Source organism: Podarcis vaucheri, assembly GCF_965113315.1.
Source record: "Podarcis vaucheri genome assembly, chromosome: 4".
Lineage (NCBI taxonomy): Eukaryota > Metazoa > Chordata > Lepidosauria > Squamata > Lacertidae > Podarcis > Podarcis vaucheri.
In genome coordinates this window covers 28175094-28188453 of record NC_138762.1, presented here as the reverse complement: position 1 = coordinate 28188453, position 13360 = coordinate 28175094, and the positions used below count along the sequence as shown (strand labels likewise).

At 42.2% G+C, this 13360-nt stretch overlaps 1 protein-coding gene across 3 annotated transcripts in view; it reads left to right on the top strand.

The window, feature by feature from the left end:
* The window catches only part of FLT3 (fms related receptor tyrosine kinase 3), a 54610-nt gene that overhangs the window by 936 nt on the left and 40314 nt on the right, over nucleotides 1-13360 (top strand). The window contains exon 1 of one of the 3 annotated variants that reach the window (XM_082220266.1): nucleotides 4031-4216. The exons of the other annotated variants lie outside the window; for them this stretch is intronic. The gene's annotated coding sequence lies outside the window, so the exon portion shown is untranslated. Of the gene's footprint in view, nucleotides 1-4030; nucleotides 4217-13360 lie in introns of those variants that run through there. 3 annotated transcript variants of the gene reach the window in all.

Below are 13360 nucleotides of genomic sequence, written 5' to 3'. Positions count from 1 at the left end.
ACTGTGGTCCCTCAGCTTCATTCAGGTGGTCCATGGCATGTCCACATTAAATATTCATAGTGATTCTCAAATGTATTTTTTACTCCTTTATTTCTTTTATTGACTTTTATTGTATTACAATTTGAATTCATTGGAAGTGGGAGGTAATCAGACTTCTTACGGCATGGAGTTCCACATGCAATCTGCCACCATAAAGGTCAGATCCACACCATACATTTAAAACACATGACTTACCCCAAAGGAGAAGGGGCGCAGGTGGCGCTGTGGTCTAAACCACTGAGCCTATGGCTTGCCGATCAGAAGGTCAGTGGTTCGAATCCCCGAGACGGGGTGAACTCCCATTGTTCAGTCCCTGCTCCTGCCCACCTAGCAGTTCAAAAGCACGTCAAAGTGCAAGTAGATAAATAGGTACTGCTCCAGCGGGAAGGTAAATGGTGTTTCTGTGTACACCAGAAGCGGCTTAGTCATGCTGGCCACATGACCCAGAAGCTGTCTGTGGACAAACGCCGGCTCCCTCGGCCTATAGAGTGAGATGAGCGCTGCAACCGCAGAGTCATCCGCAACTGGACCTAACGGTCAGGGGTACCTTTACTTTTACCCTTTACCCCAAAGAAACCTAAGAACTATAGTTTGTTAAGGGTGCCGGGAATTGTGAGGGGTAAACTACAATTTCCATGATTCCTTGAAGGGGCAGGAAATGTGTTTTAAATGTGTGGTGTGTACACAGTTGTTGAAGGATGATGTAAGACTTAATGTGTATTGCTATTAACCTTATTACTGTTTGGGGAAAAACTCGTGTGAAATTCCAGTGGACTCCAGTGGAACTCTAGTGCAGAGTTAAAATATCACATGTCTTTTGTTACAAGGGAGAAAGCAGACAATCTCCGGTCTCCTAGTTTAGCCATCCCATTCTCTCCAACATTTGCTCCAATGCACTTGCCTGCAGGGCTGACACATATATGATTTCTTACGGGCTTAGCAGCTGGAACATCTGCTGTTATGCTCTTATCTTCTGATTTACCATAGCCTGTCTTAGGACTGGGCTTGGGACTCTCAGTTTGCTTGGTTCATTCATGACAGGACATTTGCACAAGGTCCCATATGCTGAACTCTGGTAAAAGTGTTGAGGTTTGATTGATGCTTCCTTGCACAATGCAGCCCAAAGTATTTTTACTGAGAAAGTTTCATGGAGTACAGTGTACAATATTCCTATCCATGTATGCTTGGAACTGTGGTCGACATCTCTTTTGCACGTAGTACAAACCAACATCTCATCCAAACTTAAGAACCCAACAAAATTAGTGCAGCTAGAACATAATTTCACTGAGGTCTTTGCTCCTCTTATTGTATGTTCTAAATCAAAATTCAACACAGATCTGTGTATACTTCCCTGGAAGTAAATCTCATAGAATATAATGGTGCTTCCTTCCCATTAAATGTGCATATGGCTGCAGCCTTAACCTTCAGGAGAAAATACACAAAGTGCTTTCCAGAGAGTTTGCTATCAGTTCAAATCTCCCTAACGCTCTCCAAGATCAAACTACTTTTGCAAGTTTAAAGCAGACATTGGTTGTGCATGGTGCTGCTGGCTGACTGGCCTCGCATGATAATATCAGGAAAGCCTGTCAACTCCCTGGAGCAGTTTTGCACTAACATTCCCCTTTTTAAAAATTAAGAAGAGATTAATGAATGGATAGAGGCAGAAACACTCTTGTGTTGTTTTTAGAGGGGCAGTCTTCAACTCACTTTTACTCAGACTATACCCATTGGAATTAATGGACCTAGCTTAGTCATGTTCATTAGTTCTGATGGCTTTACTCTGAGTAAAATGAGTAGACAATCACCCATGATATCTATAAAAATAGGGATGGATGGGGGACCGGTGACCCTACAGATACTGTGGGACTTCAACTTCCACCAACCCTAACCCTTGACCATCGTGGCTGGGGACTGATGGGACTTGGAGTCCAACAATATCTGGAGGACCACCGGCTCTCCATCTCTCTCTTAAAAGGCAGACCACCTGCCTGATGTGCAACTGAGCCAGCAATCAATTTCCTGGCATGTACTTGGTTCATGTGCAAAGTTGGGGGTGATCTTGCAAGCTGAGCTCTGGGCTCTCTTTATGCAATGCAGAACTTCAGTCTTCCTCTGGTAGGCTGCTCTCTCTATGCCTGGAGCAACGGCCCCTTCATTTTTCCTCAATGCAGTTTCTCTCCTCTCTTTGGGTCTTTGTTTCCAAATTCTCAGAGAAAGAGCTCATTGCTATGTTCTGCACATAGCCTATGGCACCTCCTTCATTTGTCTGCTTTGCTCAAAAGTTGCCATCCGCCAACTGGAGCCAGGTGCCAAACAGTGACTCAGGTGGGTGGACATAAGCTAAGAATTAAGGAATAGGGTGCTTCTGAGCACATGCTCAGACCATTTATTATCAGTATGCACAAAAGCCCTTTCACACATAAATCAACATCTGCCTTCCCCAGCCCCCAAACCACTTTTATTTGATAAAGCAAATTCTGTACACACTGCACATTTAAAGCACATGGCTTCTCTCCCCCTTGCAAAATTCTGGGAACTGTAGCTTACCCAGCACCCTTAACCAACCACGGTTCCCAGGAGTCTTTAAAGGATGTCATGTGGTTTGACTGTATGGTGTGCATGCCGCCTTAATTTGGGGAAGGGGAAACTTTTTGGTCATTGCAATTGTTACAGTGCCCGAATTATAAACATTTGCCGATTTCCTGCAAATCACTCATGATCTCGCTTCTGCGCACCCTTACTGTACATCATCTAGCACACTGGTGCTGCTGAAATATAGGTGCTCAAGAGTAACAAAACAGGCCCAGCAGCTGTTCGGCTTACCAATCTTAAGAGTCTTCATAAAAAAGTATCACCTTCTTGGCATGTTGTCAGAGTTGCAGGTTTCAAAGCCAGACAGCAATAAAACCAAGCAGGTTTTGCAGTTATTGCGGTATAATGAGCTGTTGTCTTGTGTGCACATGTGCTCTAAGCATCACATGCAAACGTTGGTTACTACCGTGTTGTACTCTCACATGTACATGGGTGTGTGAGTGGGTGTTCTGTGAATGTGGATGCATACTCACATGGCCAACACAGTGAGATCTTTCCCTAACTGGTGGCAACATTCAGTGTGATGGACAGGGAAAATGGGAGCCGCCCATGTAGGTCAACAAGACAAGATTCATTTAAGATATAACTTGTTATTGTCACTGAAATGTCTGAGACTGAGTTGATAATTATTTTTCCTTTTAACTCAACATCTGGCTTCATGAATTTGCCTGTCCCATTCAGCAGAATGATTGCACTCTCAAAAGCATACCTGAGCATGTTTAGGCATTGAAGAGCTGCCAACTGTGCTAAATTAGAAAACATCCAGAGGCAGAGACAAGTTGGATCCTGACTATTAACACCACCAACACACACACTTTTGCAAAACAAACAACATGGTTCTATGAAGATAATTCCCACTGAGATTAACCTGGTACAGTACAGAGATAATTCCTTGATACAGTACGGGGATTTCCGTTCCCAGTGCGATATAACATGGAGCCGTTGATAAATGCACACCCACCGTGTTGTATGGTATTTATATTAAGGATGTAGGTCTTGTGTAATTCTAAAAGGGTAGTAGTATACCGTATTTTTTGCTCTATAAGACGCACCAGACCACAAGACTGTTTTTGGAGGAGGAAAACAAGAAAAAAAAAATATTCTGAATCTCAGAAGCCAGAACAGCAAGAGGGATCACTACGCAGTGAAAGCAGCAATCCCTCTTGCTGTTCTGGCTTCTGGGATAGCTGCGCAGCCTGCATTCGCTCCATAAGACACACACACATTTCCCCTTACTTTTTAGGAGGGAAAAAGTGAGTCTTATAGAGCAAAAAATATGGTATGTTGTGTAGTTATATTGCAATAATGGAACGTTTGATGTAATATCCGTAATACAGTGGTACCTCTTGTTGCGAACGGGATCCGTTCCGGAGTACCGTTCGCAACATGAGCAGAACACAACCCGTGTCTGCGCGTCTGTGCATGCATGGGTCGCGATTTGCCGCTTCTGCGCATGCACGTGATGTCATTTTGAGCATCTGCGCATGCGCGAGCAGTGAAACCCGGAAGTAACCCTTTCCGGTACTTCCGGGTTGCTGCGGGACGCAACCTGAAAACGCTCAATCTGAAGCAAACGCTACACGAGGTATGACTGTATATCTCTTTAAAAGATAGGATTAGCATGTCTGTCTCTACTGGGTGTTATTATAAGTAGTTAAATATAAAGGTGGCAATGTTGTTGGAAGGAAAGCAAAGTAGCCTTGTTTAGGGCGATAGGTCTTTTGGAGCTGTAATGGATGGAATGTATTTTGAGTGTTAAATTTCTTTTTAAACCGTTGCTACTCAAATACTTGGCTAGGTTAGGGATTTCATGGTCAATATTTAGAAACTGGTTATGACTATAACACATCTTTTTTATTCTATTATTTGTTCATTCATTCAATTTATACACCGCCCTATACCTGGAGGCTTCAGGGCGGTTCACAAACAAGACCACAATGTATAAAATCAAACCAAAACCAATAACCCAATAACCCCACCCCAAAAAAGAACCACATTCTAAAAGGGTGTTGGATGTTAATAAGATCAACCAAAGGCCTGGTTAAAAAGGAACGTTTTTGCCTGGCGCCTAAAGCTGTATAATGAAGGTGCCAGGCGAACTTCCCTGGGGAGAGCATTCCACAGACAGGGAGCCACTGCAGAGAAGGCCCGTTCTCATGTTGCCACCCTCTGGACCTCTCAAGGAGGTGGCACATGAAGGAAGGCCTTGGAAGATGATCTCAGGGTCTGGGTAGGTTCATATGGGAAGAGGCGGTCCTTGAGGTATTGTGGTTCTGAGCCATTTAAGGCTTTATAGGTCAAAACCAGCACTTTGAATTGGTCCCAGAAACTAATTGGTAACCAGTGCAGTTTGAGCAGGATCGGTGTAATATGCTCAAACCGTCTTGCTCTGGTGAGCAACCTGGCTGCTGAATTCTGCACTATCCATTTATTTACAATATTTATTTACAACAGAGCAGCATAGAGTCAACAAAAGAAGTGGGTACCACAAACCAAGACTATATTTGCAGTATTAGCAAATACTTAAAAAAAAATTAAATACATGCATAACTCCTGTTACACATGAGCAAAGCTTCTTTGGCACTGTAAGAAGAGTGTGCTGGATCAGGCCCATCCACTGATTTTCACAGTGGCCAACCAGTTGCCTTGGGAAGCCTGAAAGCAGGAGCTGCTTGTGGTCCCCAGCTATTGGCATTTAGTCAGAAGAATACTGCCTCCAGCACTGGAGTAGAATATACCCATCGTAGCTAACAGCCTTTGCAGAAGAAAGGGGCAGATCCACTGATTTCACAGTGTTGTGCATGCAGCCTGATGTGGAACCTTGTGCACACAGAAAATAACGTGTCTCAGCAGAGATGGTGAGGATGGACCCATGACTCTGCCTCTGAGTGCCCAAGCAATAATTAATTACTTCCTCATATGTGAATATCCACTTTTTATCTTTGTGATCTCTGGCCTGTCATTTCTGCACCTGGAGATGCTTATATATAGCAAGCAGTCTGTGGCGCATGTGCATCTCTGGAGAGGGTACAACCACAGGGAATCCCCATGCTGCACAAAATTATGATAGTGAATGTATAAATATTCATTTGTTCAAGCCAAGATTCCCAGCGTGTTTTGAATTTGAATTGCCCTTCAGCAGGAAGGTTTTAAGAAACAGATGCATAAAATTACAAGTGTGCTTCCATGGGCAAGACTGCCAATCAGCTGGTCCGTGCAGTGGTGACGTCAAGCCCCACTGAGTTCCTCTTAAGGCAGGGTTCAAAACCAACATTTTTTATTTGACAGTTCAGGCTAGGCTGCAAAGGAAAAAATACTCACCTGGCGGCATGGTGGTGTCAGGTGATGTAGCTGGCCACGCTCACTTGTCTAAGTGGTCCATGGGGGAGCTCACTCTGGCTTAGAGCCCTCCTCATCAGTTGCAAATGGCTTTTGCAAAGTTGGGAGCCGGAGGTTGTGGTAGGTCTCTACTCTCCTAATGCCCCACCCACCCTTCTGTTCTGTGAGAATGCTGTCAGAAAGTTGGGAGGTGGCAGTGGCTCATTGCTCTAATTTAGCCTTCACTCCCATACTAAAGCTTCAACCTGAATCCCATTTGCATGGAAGTAAGCCTCGCCGAATTCATTCTGATTTGGTTAGCATTGCACTGCAAGGAGACTTGCCAGTTGAAAACTGTGTTGTTTTTCAAAAGTCGGTACTGGAGATTAAAAATTAATATGCAAAAGTTTAAAAGGCGCAAGGAGATAGGATAATAATATATTAAGGATGGAATAACAAATAAAGTGAATAGTGCAGCAATAACAAAAATAATAGCAGATAAAGAAGATTGCACATGGGTGGGGGAGGGAGGTGAAGGGATTAATTGAAATTGTTAAAGATTGGTATAGGATTTAAGAGATTTAAATTTTCATAAAAATTCTATAAAGAAAGCAGAAAGCAGCAAGAAATATCAAGTAAAGGTATCGGAGAGGAGATCAGTGTAAATGAAAACATGAGACTTATGGTTTTGTTTCATATGATTTTATTTTTGAGTTGTCTGTTTATTTTGGAGTTGTTTGTTGTAAAGAATGTATATTATGTGAATAAAATAATAAAGGATTTGGGGGGAAAAGAAAAGAAAAAAGAAAACTGTTGTTTTTCAATAGCTGCAATCCAATTTATGGAGGCGTAAACTCTGTTGAAGGGACATGGGTGGCGCTGTGGGTAAAACCTCAGCGCCTAGGACTTGCCGATCGCATGGTCGGCAGTTCAAATCCCCGCGGCGGGGTGCGCTCCCGTCGTTCGGTCCCAGCGCCTGCCAACCTAGCAGTCCAAAAGCACCTCCGGGTGCAAGTAGATAAATAGGGACCGCTTACCAGCGGGAAGGTAAACGGCGTTCCGTGTGCTGCGCTGGCTCGCCAGATGCAGCTTGTCATGCTGGCCATGTGACCCGGAAGTGTCTGCGAACAGCGCTGGCCCCCGGCCTCTTGAGTGAGATGGGCGCACAACCCTAGAGTCTGGCAAGACTGGCCCGAACGGGCAGGGGTACCTTTACCTTTACCTTTAAACTCTGTTGAATTCAATAGGATTTACTTCCAAGTATACATGATTAGGATTACACTGTAAGACAGAACGTTGGAAGATATGGACTCCTCGTCCAACAATCAGGTGCTTCTGTCCCATCCCATTCTTACGTTGTCATCTTGAATGTTCTAGCTTGACGTATGGGAAGGACAAGTCAGTCGTAGGTCAGAAATGATTCTTTCCTTTCAAAGGGGAAGTCCGTAGGTGACTAAAATGACAAAGAGTATCATTTCTTCAGTTGTTGTTGGAACCTTATTAGAGTTGCATTTTCATTTCTCCATTGTGTGTGTGTCCTGCTGCCGCCTACACACTTTCCTGGCTGGTAGTGTATTGTAGGCTATGGCACAACATCATTGGCTAGGATAGTGACCTAATATCCTCGAAGCACTGTGCAGGGGTACCAAGACACCATTGCTTATACCCATGTTGGTTAAATATGTCAATATTTTATGGGACAAACAATTCCTTTTCCACTTTAGTGCAGTGGTGGGGAACCTTCAGCCTGTGGGCCTATTTAGGTCCATCAGATCTCCCTCTTTGACCCATGAGGCCACTTCAGCCAAGCCACGTCAACCTGCCGTCCACCTGATGACATATAGGATGGCAAATGTAGGGCAGGTAATGTGCCGAAAGAGGGTTTGCAAACACTGTGTATCATCTCATTGTTGGTACTCACAATCTGCCTGGGGAAATGGATTACCTGACACCATTTTGATATCAGGTGATTGACAGATGAGCAGCTCTGTGCACCTGCCAAGCTTGGCCCATGGGGGTGGGAGAGATTAGGATCCAGCCTGCTACCTGGATTCAGTTTCCCATTCCTGCTTTAGTGCATCTGCACCTACTGAGATTAAGTATTTTACTGGTGAAATTGTTGTTGGCATTTGCTTAGCAGCACCAAAGTGACCTTCCCAGGGTGCAAGCCTAGGCACTTCTAGACAAACCTGCTACTATATCATAAGGCACTTGTAATGTGCCCCCATCTCTGGGGAGAATTGATCAATAGATAGAGAAGGACACCCTCTTCAAACAATAAAGGCAGGAGGTGTAGAGGCAGCTTCTAGGGCTGTGCATCAGATTTGGCAAGAGCCCGAGCCGCATTGGGCTGATTTGGGGGGATCTAAGGCTTTACCTCAAACCTAGACAGCATCTTAAAAAGCAGAGACATCACCTTGCCGATAAAGGTCTGTATAGTTAAAGCTATGGTTTTCCCAGTAGTGATGTATGGAAGTGAGAGCTGGACCATAAAGAAGGCTGGTCGCTGAAGAATCAGTGCTTTTGAATTATGGTGTTGAAGGAGACTCTTGAGAGTCCCATGGACTGCAAGAAGATAAAACCTCTCCATTCTCAAGGGAATCAGCCCTGAGTGCTCACTGGAAGGACAGGTCGTGAAACTGAGGCTCCAATACTTTGGCCACCTCATGAGAAGAGAAGACTCCCTGGAAAAGACCCTAATGTTGGGAAAGATCGAGGGCACATGGAGAAGGGGACGACAGAGGACGAGATGGTTGGACAGTGTTCTCGAAGCTACCAGCATGAGTTTGACCAAACTGCGGGAGGCAGTGGAAGACAGGAGTGCCTGGCGTTCTCTGGTCCATGGGGTCAGGAAGAGTCGGACACGACTAAACGACTAAACAACAACAACAAAGGCTTTACCTAAGATGGGTGGAGTAAGGCCATGGGTAAGGCCATCCGGAGCTATCTGGAGTTGTTGATGGGATGGGGTGGAGGGCTTGGGCAGGAAAGAGAGGCAGGCATCAGTCAGTATGGGTGGGAGCCATACAGCCCTAGTTGATTCTTTCTTCTGGTGATGTATTGGAGAAGTGGTGACTAAGCTAGGGGTGCTTGTTGGTGACTAAGACCAAATCATATGCCTTATAACGTAGAGGATATTAATTTAAAATTAGATCTCATACTTAACAATCAACATTTGCAAAAATTTCAGAATTAAAGTCTGACCTTTTTATTAAAAACACACACACATAGTTGAACATTTTCAGATTTTGCTTTACTTCAGTTTAATTCTGCAGGCTACTTTAAGAAAAACTACACCAAATATCCTGTCCTCTTTTAAATGTGTGGGAGGGGAGGGTGTTATTGGTTTTGTTTTTCTCTTGTTTTTTATTATGTATTTTATGCTTTTATCTTGAATTTTTATGCTATGAGATCTACAGATGAAAGGCAGTATACAAATTTAATAAAAAGTAATAATAATTGTTAGTGTTTATTTTTATAAGTCTTGTTAAGGCATTTGAAAAAATAGGATAGAAATACTTCAAAAATGTAACTATGGCATTTTTGCTGAAGTGAAGCAGACCCAGCTGGCAATATGAAGTATACAACCCAGAGCTTCTTGAAAGACAAGAGATGGAATATAAATAAAATAAATGTGTCGATCTACCAGATTTAATGCTGTTATCTCTTCTCTTACACACAGATGAGGTGTCTATATCCAGCAGTGCTCGTAACTGGAATGCTAAGAATAAAATTATAGGGGAAGAATATAAATTAGAAGTATTGTGACAAGGAAATCTAAAATTTGAGCAGGTTATTGAGAATTATTTCAGTTAGCATATTTCAGTTAGCACCCCTGTATTAAATACCAGTCTATATTGAAAATAGACTGTTTTGGACCTTATCTACAAATTGCCACCTATTGTTTCTCAGAGAATTGTGCTGGTATTTGTCTTTTGTAATTAAGCATTACGAGGTGCTCATATGCACAATGAACTGTTTTTTAAAATATATTTTAAAAAGAGGAGGGAATGGTAATTTTCTTATCTCAATCTGGAGCTTGGTGTCCAGATTGAGTCTGCAACCAATTTTTGTTTGTGTCTTGAAAGTTCAGGGCTAGTTGACACTGTATTTCAATGCATTTTTGTAACAAACAAATGAAAGGTGCAGTACTAGTGGAAAGTTCTGCTGCACAAGTCCCATTGAAGTGAATGAATACTCAAGAGCAGTACTGTGCTCCCATTTATGTGCGTGCGAACTTCACAGTGGATTGAGCCTACGAAGCTTGCATAACGCCACTGAAGGTTAAAAATAAGAAGTCTTTATGCTGTACATGAAGTCCTTCTGGAAGCATGAGATAGCTTTTGTTGAAATTCTACCCTTTCATTAGAAAACTGGATTCCAACGTTTCATTTGCATTTGAGGAAGTAACAGAACAGTGTAGCTGATGCCAACCTGGAGAGCGACATTAAGTTCAGCGGAGATGATCAAAGGCTTCAGACTGTCATGTCTCCAGCAAATTCCATGATGAAACCATGCAAAGCGAGTTTGATTATGGGTTGAACAGCATATTTTGCATATTTTGTGAAAGCGTCTTGATTCAAAGAGGTCAGAATTAGCATGGGGATTGCATCAGCTCGCCAGTCTGAAGCACTCCATGATTACAATGCCATGCTTGCTTAGTCTAGACTTCAGATTGAATTTAGCACATAATGTATACAAAAGTATTGGGCTTGCTGCACATAGAGGGCTTAAACTGGCTTTTCCATTTCCCATATTCATAACTCAAGCTTGCAACTTGTGCTGCTTAGATTGTGTGTTTGATTTCAAACTATTTATGTCCTGCTTCTTTTTCTGCGTTAGCATGTTACATTTGAGGTCTATTGCACCATTATTCTGTTTGTTGTGGTTATTTTAACCATCATAGTTATATCAACTACATTATAATATAATATAATATAATATAATATAATATAATATAATATAATATAATATAATATAATATAATATAATATAATATAGTAATGTAATGTAATGTAATGTAATGTAATGTAATGTAATATAAATATAATAGCATAATATACATTGATACTATATTGAAGAACAGTGTATACCAGAATATCTCTCTCTCTCTCTCTCTCTCTCTCTCTCTCTCTCTCTCTCTCTCATAAATACAATCTACGAAAGGTTAAAAAAGAACAAAACAATAGATATATATTAAAATACAAATGGTTAAGAGGGCTAATACATTTAAAAGCATCCAGTTTTTTGTGTTAAATCATTGCAATTTACCACATTAGCCTCAGCAACGTTTCTCCTCAGCTTTTGGGTTGCCACTGCAAATCTCGTAACTCTGTCAGGAATTTGTCAGAATCAAACAACCAATATGTAATTTTTGCTTGAACATCACCATCAGGTACCTTACTTAACAATTTCAGAATAACCTTTGACCTAGATTTATTTATTTAGGGATTGAACAGTGCTATGTTCAGCACTATTCCACATTCAGAGTAGACAGTTAAGATAAGATAGGAAATATGATTAGATGAGGAGCTATAGCCAATTGACAATCTCTCAGTCTGTTGTCGAGGCAACAATAAACACCTGTTTGCCCTTGCAAGATTCTATTCCTCAGTGTATCCTGCTGCCCATTTTGCACAGAATGCTAAGCCAAGCCATGACTAAGAATAAACGAGCAAGAATTTGGTTGCTCAGAGCAAAAGGCATGGGGGTTTCACTTGTCCCCTTGCTCCCACTTCTCTACCCATAAGTAAGCCATGATTTGGCTTAGTGTTGTGTCTGAACCCAGGCTCGTGGTTTGTCTCCCCCAAACAAATCAAAAGCAGTCAGCCAAGAGCAAACCTTGCCTACTGCTCATTGTTAGTAGTTTGGAGATCAAGTTTGGACTTAATCCTAAGGCAAACCATGGCTTAGTTGCAGGTCACATGACAACAGCATGACCTGCAACTGGAAGAATTAAAAACTGGCATAATGAAATCATGCATCAAAGTCTTGAAACTTTGCAGCCACTTCATAACCTTAGGCAGGGCCTCCTTTTTATTAAAAAAATTATTGCCTCTGGCTGCTAGAATAACTTCATATAGCAACTTTATCACTGCCTCTTTGACTCCACCCCAACATGCAATCACGGTTTGAAAGATCATTGTGTGCCGTACCAAAAATGAAAAATGCACTTGTTGCTGTATATATCTTTCTGCCAAATGAGCCCTTATTTCTGTCCAGGGCAGTACAACACCTGCAGCCTGCATACTGGAAACAAAGACTCAGTGCCGGGAATGCGGCATAGTTTCGTGCATTCGTAGATCACAGAACCAATTTTCCGGTAGCCTTTTCTGTGACATCTTTCAATACCATTGATCATTCTGTTCTTGGGTGTTAACTGACAACATGCTTTCTTAGTTTCTTGTCTTCCTTACTGTCTACTTTCTTTATCTGTCAGTGGTAATCCTTCTCCCTACGGTCCGCCACTTTCCATCTGAAGCTCCTCAAGGATCTCCTCAAGTCATCTTCTCTCTATCTCATTCCTCTTAGTGCTATTATTTGTTTTGTCTGCAATCATCCATACTATCCACTTGCAGCTGCACACTTCTTCTCCTGATTTGTGTTCATCTTCTCTTTTTTAAGATTTTTGCTTTTGTTTTGTTTTGTTATTTCTAACCAGATGCCTTCCAATGAACTTAAGCCAGGGTTTGGGGAACTGGTAGCCCTCCAGAGGCATTGCTGAACTGCAACTCCCCTCAGTCCTGACCATTGATTGTGCTTGTGGGGGCTGCTGGGAGTTGAAGTCCAACATCTGGAGGACTACAGGTTTCCCATCCCTGCCTTAGATACTGTCTTCCCAGTAGTTTTGTTTTGGGTCTAGGGATGGAAGGATCTGTCAGTTTTGGTTCTCTCCATTTCTCATTTTTTTTCCAATTTCCAATTTGGTTCTCCACATTTCTCAGCAACTTGTGTGTATGAAAAATCCTCATGAACATTAGCACCTTAGTGCGACTTTTACCTAATAAACACATTTATCTATGCGGTTTTGACTAATGTACACATTTACGTTCCTCTTTATGCATACTTTCCTCTAATATATGTATTTTTGGAAACATAGTTTGGCTGGAGAACAGCATTGCAAAATTCACGTAAGTGCAAATTTTGAAGGATTGCTGTGTTTCACTTCTCATGTCTGCAGCAAATTCCATGATGAAACCATGCAAAGCGAGTTTGATCATAGGTTGAACTGCATATTTTGCATATTTTGTGAACGCAGCTTGATTCAAAGAGGTCAGAATTAGCATCAGCTTCGCAGTCTGAAGCACTCAGAAAGTGTAGATTGGATAAATCCAGTTTTATATGCTAACTGAATCAAATTTCTCTCCCAACCCTACTTGGGACTCCCCCTCCACCCCAAGAAAATCCTCTT